We start from the raw sequence: 7692 nt of genomic DNA, 5'->3' as shown, positions 1-7692 counted from the left end.
CGAGACGAAACGAGATGAGATAAGTTGAATAGAATAGAGATACGAATAAAAACGAACAGAAATGAATAGAAACGAAGGTAAAACAGAGACGAAGAGAAACGGGCAGAACCGAGTAGAAACGAATAGAAAAGAGGTGAGGCTCGGAGAAGGAAAAATGAATTACACACAAACAACATCCACACGCTTCGACCGATCGAAGCGAACTGAGCGGCCGCGTTGTGCGTCGACCGGCTGGCAACGCACCGTCGACTTCCCCTTCCATCGTACCGCGCGCTTCCCCACCAGCCAGCAGCGTGCTGTGACCATCGTAACTTACCCCCATCGGCGTGCCGTTACCGCACTCCTTCCAACTCTGAACTCCTTCACTACCGCGCTACGTGTGCATAGGGGAAGCGCGCGCGCGGAAGCATGTCGAGTTCAGAAGTCGAGCCGCGGTCCGGCCTGGCATGTTGGTACGGAAAGGGGGAGGTAAGGGGAAGAGTCGATGTCTCACGCGGTTTCGGCGATGCGAGGATTGGCTGGCCGTGAATGGCGCAGGTGGCGGCGGTTCGGCCGACCGGCCGACCGGCCGGCCTGGTGGGCCGGGGCAATGACTGCATTTACGTGGCATCGTGTACACGCGTTAAAGAATCGAAGCCACGATGTCCTTTGCAACATATTTTGCCAAAAACAGATGCAATGCGTTTTTTCCTGACGAGTTTTCGTCCAGGACCATGATTCTTCGTACGGTTTCATCACTGTTTTTAGTCATTTCAAATAAATTTTAAAATTATATTTTTATGTCTTAGTTTTTATTTTCGTTCGTAAATACATAAAAAATTATTAGAATAAGTTATAATAAAATATTTAATATTTCTATAAGAGAGAAATACATTGTAGCAGTATGCTGGAAAAATTGCTGAGTTTATGAAATTGACATGTAATCATTTATTGCAAATATTTCTGGATATCATAAATAAAAGAATTTTGATTCATAAAACATGAGTTGATTTAAATAAACTTGAACTCTGTTTAGGGTTTGCCTTTGGTTCATCCAAATTTGGGTTGGCCCATCGCTTCGCTACAGAACCGGTTTGTATCTCTGGTTTCTACCACCACCTATACCTATAGTAATATTACTATGTATACATACATATATAAAAAATGTGTGTATATTAATAAATGAGAGTTTTTAATTTCTATTGTGATTACTCCATTTGCCTTCAAATATCACTTTTGTGTGTGTGTGTGTGTGTGTGTACGTACACGATATATATGTAAACACGTGACGTCCAAAGACCACCACGCCCCTTGATCAGCAGGTTAAACATGCTTTCTTGCAGGATCGCCATGCGTGCGTTCCAATAATTAAACACATACGCAGGACCGCCCAGTGTCGTAGGACTCTTGTCATAGGACCCCAATTATTGGAGCAAAGCTCCTTTCAACTTGCATTCGGTTTCGAATAATGAGAACAAAGTGGACGAAGATTGAATTGTAACATAGATGGAAATTGTCGAAATTCAAATCTTGTTTTTCGATCGCGACCGGCCGTCGCTCACGTAATCAATAATCACGCAAATGAGTAAACTATCGCACGATACATGGTCGGGCGAAAGCAAAGAGATAGCGAAAGTTGACATCCAATATATTTTCAATGGTTATTTTTGTCTCTGGTTATTCTGCGTTCCAAGAAATGTGTTAATATAAAGCACGAAATGAGATAGACACAAAAATAGTGATTGCGTTGAATTTAAGAGGTAGAAAATGGAGTAAATTGAAACACGATAGGACATAAAGTGAGATAAAACACAAAATATTAAGTAAAAAATACAGAGAAAGATAAATACCAAATGGATGTGGAATCTTGACCGAAAATCTTAGCGAGAGCTAAATCTTAAATGATTTCATATTAACGAGTTATTTCGTCGTCCTAGAATCCATCTCGTTTTCATCGTATCGTTTTACATAACCGATGCACTTATAACCGTTCAACGTCAATAATCTTATCGACTTATCCTGACCCCGACGACCCGGTAACGTTGCCCTGTGACATAAATTCAAAAAATTTTATCGAAACGACGCATTCGTCATTCGTTTCTCTTACGAAATAGGGCCAGAGGCTTCGTTGATAACAGTACAGCAAAATAAATTCGATGCGTAAAGCACGTATGTATAAAGATCATCGTAGAAGACTTGAATCGTTTCACATTATATCTTTTATCTGTTTTCAAAAATATAAAAAATAAAAATCCTTTTTTTCGAATTATATGTAATTTTTCGTGAGAAAATTGTGATATTGTTATAACGTTAAAAGAAATAAGGAACAATGGACTGTTCTCCTTTTTACAAAAATATATTGTGGAAAAATACACTTTAGGTTCGAAATTAATTATACGTCGAACAAAGTCAGATATTTGCCGACCCGAAGAGACCCGCACTGTTCACATGCAAATGCACTTTTCCTATGCGAGCGACTGTGTTCATGAATATATGGAAGCGCGCGTGATTCTGTAATTCTACTTCTAGAATACCTATCGTCGCACACAGCATTTGAGAAATGGTTACCGATAAACTAGGCAAGGCGTAAAACTCAACAACACTTGAGATGTTTAAATATTTGACGGATATATTATATTACAATTATTTGCGATTTTAACGTTAAGACGGTTAAGACGGTTAAACTAGTGGGAAAGCAAGGAATCACGTTTTCCTATTCCTACCTAACCAAATACTACAATCTTAACTGAAAGTACCTCGACAAACAAATACTTATTAGTAAGATAGAAACGATTTTTACACGTGTATATAAGAGAATTATTTGCAATTAGATGAAATCGTATGAAATGTAATGAAATCATGTAATCGGTGGGACTACATTTTAGCTAGTGGTTACTACTCTTTTCTTCCTCTTTAGCAAATATGTCAAAAGGAACTATCACTTATTTGCCGCACTTGCCTTTTCTTCTTTCCCTCTTTCTATTTATATCGTTATTATCATATTGATCTAAAGTATGCGAAACAATTGCTACTCTTTTTGGGGCATAATCTAGTATTTCTTAACATTTCGTATTATCAGGGCCCACAGAGAGGAATGATTCAAGACGAGAGTTATTTGGTAAAGTGTATTAGTAGGCCATGACGAAAATATACCAGAGACGTTTCGACTAATAGTAACCAACGGCATTGACCGCTATATTCTTCGTGGTAGTTTTGCAGTATTTAGAGAGATTGAATTTTATTCCCAATCTTTCCTCTCCTTTCCTACTCTCTTTTTTCCTAGTAGTTGTCGATTGCACTCTTCTTAGATGATAATAAAAGTAAAAAAAGATATCGAGTCGACTAATCTCTGGTTAACAGTTAACCGACGCTCGTGAAACTAGCCCATAGTATTTTTACTTTTCCATTCGTATTTATATATTAATGTATATTATACATGTATATAATATACAATATTATACGTTCGAATGAAAGGCGGCCAATTCGATCTGATGGCGGATCGTCGCGGATCTATCTCTCGCCTGATGACCTGTGGTCCAGCCACGATTTCTTTCGCACAGTTAATCGTCACTTTCCGCGCTCACTCGCTACTCATTGCTGTCGCCGAAAAAAGCCGATAACCCGAGATATGCTCGCCCGGGTACACGAGTTCTCGTTATCACATGCTCCCGTGACTTCGGCTTCAAATCGTGTTGCTAGGCGAGCATAAGATCGTCAGGCTATTTTATGCCCAAAAGCTCGCACTATTCCATCATTGTCTCGAAAAGTCGATCTGTCACTTTCTATCTGGTCGGTCTATATTAATTTTTAATAAACATCTTTGGATTATAATTTGATGTTTTTATTATCTTTGATACAGAGTTGTTTATATTAATTTCGATAAGAGAGTTTATTTGAACGTTGAGATTAAAGTAAGATAATAAAAATCTGAGACGTTTAGGAAAGACGCTCATATACGTTGGAGTTAGGCTTTAATTTCTTTACAACATTTCTTTTAAGATCTTTTGTATAAAAAATGTAAGATGGCACATTATATAAAAGATACATTAGATGATGCAATACAGGAGGAAAACGCGGGTTCTCTCAAAGCTGGTTCGTATACGGTCCTCGATAGGATACGTGACACTCGAAAAGGTTACACTCTTCCCTCCCCCGTTGCCCTCCTCTACTACAAGTATTTTTCATTTTCATTTTGTCGTTGTGTTCTCTTTCGCCCCCTCGGTTCTCCAAGATAGACCGCAACTATAATTAGCTCCCCTTTTTTATTACGCTTTGTAAACGCGTTTGCTCGAGATCAACGCGACTGCCAATGGCGTAACAATCAATTTTCGGTGCGTTTCCTTAAGCAATTTTATTATGTAAGTTATTTCAATAAAAATTAACAAAAAAGAAATTACATATAGAGAATACATATTTTCTTTCAAACATTATACGTATATACAATAAAATAGAATACAATAATATACAATAAACGTAGCTTTTGATCAATTGTATATATATTATAATTTTTGTAATGTTGATAATAAAATTAACGCATTATAATGTATTATATATTGTATTTTATTTTTCTATTACATGAGCAGAAAAAACTTTAAATTCTACGAAATTATATAGCGGTTTTGTTCCGCGAGTCGATTGATTATAGTTGTATAGTTTGAAAACTGTGTGATGTGATGGGAGCGTAGGACGTTGACAAACATGGGAGTGCCATAGATAAAGGATCGATGGCGAAAAGAGAGGAAGATAGTGAAAGAGAGGACCTCTTCTACATCGTTTGGCCATTCCCTTTATAAACGGGCGTGGCCCTAGATTGTGTGCCTTAGATTGTTGTACGTATAATCTCCATTTCCATGGAAAATTACATTTCGCAGGGAAAGAATTTCTAATTGGTATTTCGAAACTTGCAATCGAGAATTGCGAATGAGAAAGAAAGTATCTATTGCCCCAATTCCAGACCACATTTTGGATCTTATGAAACGCTACGTATAACGTGCGTTTTTCTAGAGGTTGTAATTAAAAATTATTGTGGCCTTTAAAATGGAAATTTCCAGAATGCTTTATATGCCTCAAACCGATAGCTTTATATTTATTTGCGCTTCGTAGATCGTTTCGAGGATGACCTTAATAGCGGGCTTATTAAAACGCATGAAATGGATACGCGAAAAGAGAATCAATGAGCGGAAACCAACCGATTGTACACGCGTATAAGCAATTGTAAATCGCTATGTTAATATCGCTGGCGGAGTTCACCGGGGTCGCGCCGGGTCATCGTGACGTCAGCGGATACCGCATCTCACCGCTGTTTGGCGAGCTAGTATACTGTGTACTGTACATACTGACGACACTAATAAAAAAATATATCGTAACTACATTTTTACTTTTCACACACAATCATTTTCTACTGTTATTTTAGTATTTCTGATATGCCAGAGAGAGAGAGAGAGGGTAACCACAATCCTAATATCATATCGACTATGTAAACCATGCACTTTTTACTTTTTCTCTTTCAAATTCTTTTCTACCCTTACTTCTTTATATTACATTCTAACTTAATTTGATTTACTTTTGAAATTAATAGTGTCGTGACTTTATAAATCGTATCAAAATTATTATAAATCGGATGTTTTGTCATTTTCTTTCCTATTCTTTTTTAAAAAAGGATATAACTATTTTGAAATGTACACAATTTAATTATATACAGTTTAATATACCTCGCTCTTTTTTTCTAATTACATATGTCATTTTTACAATAATTAATTCATGATAGTTTTAAGCACAGTCTTACATACAGGACTTGAAACGAAAGTGGTAGGAGATGGATTGTCTCACGACCTGCAAATTAGTTGAACTTGTACTCACTGTGGCGCAGCGTATTATACCTTAATCTATATAGCTGCTTGAATATATATTAGAATATTGTAAATAACATTCTATTAGCATGTTCGATGGAACTTAAAAAACAGAACACTTTTTCTTTCAACTTTTTAAGTCTATCTGGTATCGTGGTACTACACATCTTGTCGTCATAGAATCGATTAAGCTTTAACTTTCCGTCAAAAATAAAAAATACGGAAACGTATTTAAACAGCATATTGTATGAAATAAAACGCAACAGATAAATTATTTAAAGTTGGCACTACTCTCTTTCCTCGATAGTAACGACACACAACGGCGATCCTTAGTCCTAAAAAACACGGACAGCACGGGTACTACGCTCCCACGGCCTAAGGCCCGGTTTCACCAACGCGAGTTAATCTAATCGGGTCGGTTAACTTAACAGGGTGCCAACAGCCGAACATAAAACTGATACCAAGAAAATGGGTTAATAAAGAAGTTTTATGTTGGCACCCTGTTAAGTTAACTGACCGATTAGATTAACTCGCGTTGGTGAAACCGGGCCTAAGACCGTGGTTTCAAGGGTTTCGAGCAACTCATGTTCAAGTTTCGCGCCCTCTGTCTTATACCAGAGAGAAGCCTGAGAGATGTCACGGCCCTCGTTTTTCGTGATTGGCGAATGCGATACGCCCTCTGTGGACATTGAAAACGTGGACATTGAACTACGTAGCCAATGTCCACATTTTGCTAAGTGGGTAACGCAGATTCGCACAATTTTAGCCCCGTCCCGCGCTATGGTTAGATCCCATGCAATGATCTTGTATAACTTAAAATAATCTTAAGTACAAGAGCAACGCACAGGACCTGACTATAGCACGAAACGCAACCAAAATTTCGCAAATCTGCGTTACCCACTTGTCAAAATGTGGACATTGGCTACGTAGTTCAATGTCCACGTTTTCAATGTCCATAGAGGGCGTATCGCATTCGCCAATCACGAAAAACGGGGCCCTACTGGCACAGATTAAATAGACAGATCGCCAAAGGCCCGCCGGGTGAAGACGAGACCACTATAACACACTTTGCCTCTTTACCGACAGCGTTGTCCCTAGGAGCGAGTCTGTACTAAATATATCCAATTTTATCGACAAATTTGGCCTTTTGGTGCGAGTCCCGACTAAATATATCCGCTTTTATCGACAGAATTGCCTAAATTTAGTCTGGACTCGCACCAAAAGGCCAAATTTGTCGATAAAATCGGATATATTTAGTACAGACTCGCTCCTAGGGGCAACGCTGTCGGTAAGGGGCAAAGTGTGTAGTACGTGGTCTCGTTTTCACCCTGGCCTTTGGCGATCTGTCTATTAATCTGTGGCCCTGGCATCTCTCATGCCCATTCTACACCTAGGGATGATCCTACCCGAGCGGAAATTGAATCAGTTTTGTAATAAGGTCCTTGACAGGTTATCCCTAATGCAAAGTCAGGTCCTGTTAGGGAACCCTGATAGGGGCCATATTAGGAAGTGTAACGCAATTTCCCGTTAAAAACCTGATAGGGTTGAAAAGTCAGGTCCTTATCAGGCTGCCTTTTAAGTTCCTTGTAGGGAATTACGTTACATGCCTGATATGTTTTGGGTCAGACATCTTATAAAAAAATTATCATTATATTATAATATAATGATAATTTAATCGGGATATAATAAGGTCTTTATCAGGCAATTCCTAATATAAAATCAGGGCAGCGATCAAAATAGTAAGTTTTCTCCTAGGGCGGAGACGTGAAAAGTTTCATATCGGCTCGCCTTTTATACTATTACAGGACGATTTTTACTTACGAGAAAGACTAACGCGCGGTCGCCACGTCGCGGCAGTATGTGG

The sequence above is a fragment of the Vollenhovia emeryi genome, unplaced genomic scaffold (assembly GCF_000949405.1).
Source record: "Vollenhovia emeryi isolate VEMERY1.0 unplaced genomic scaffold, V.emery_V1.0 DF939241.1, whole genome shotgun sequence".
Lineage (NCBI taxonomy): Eukaryota > Metazoa > Arthropoda > Insecta > Hymenoptera > Formicidae > Vollenhovia > Vollenhovia emeryi.
Note: the sequence above shows the minus strand (reverse complement) of the source record.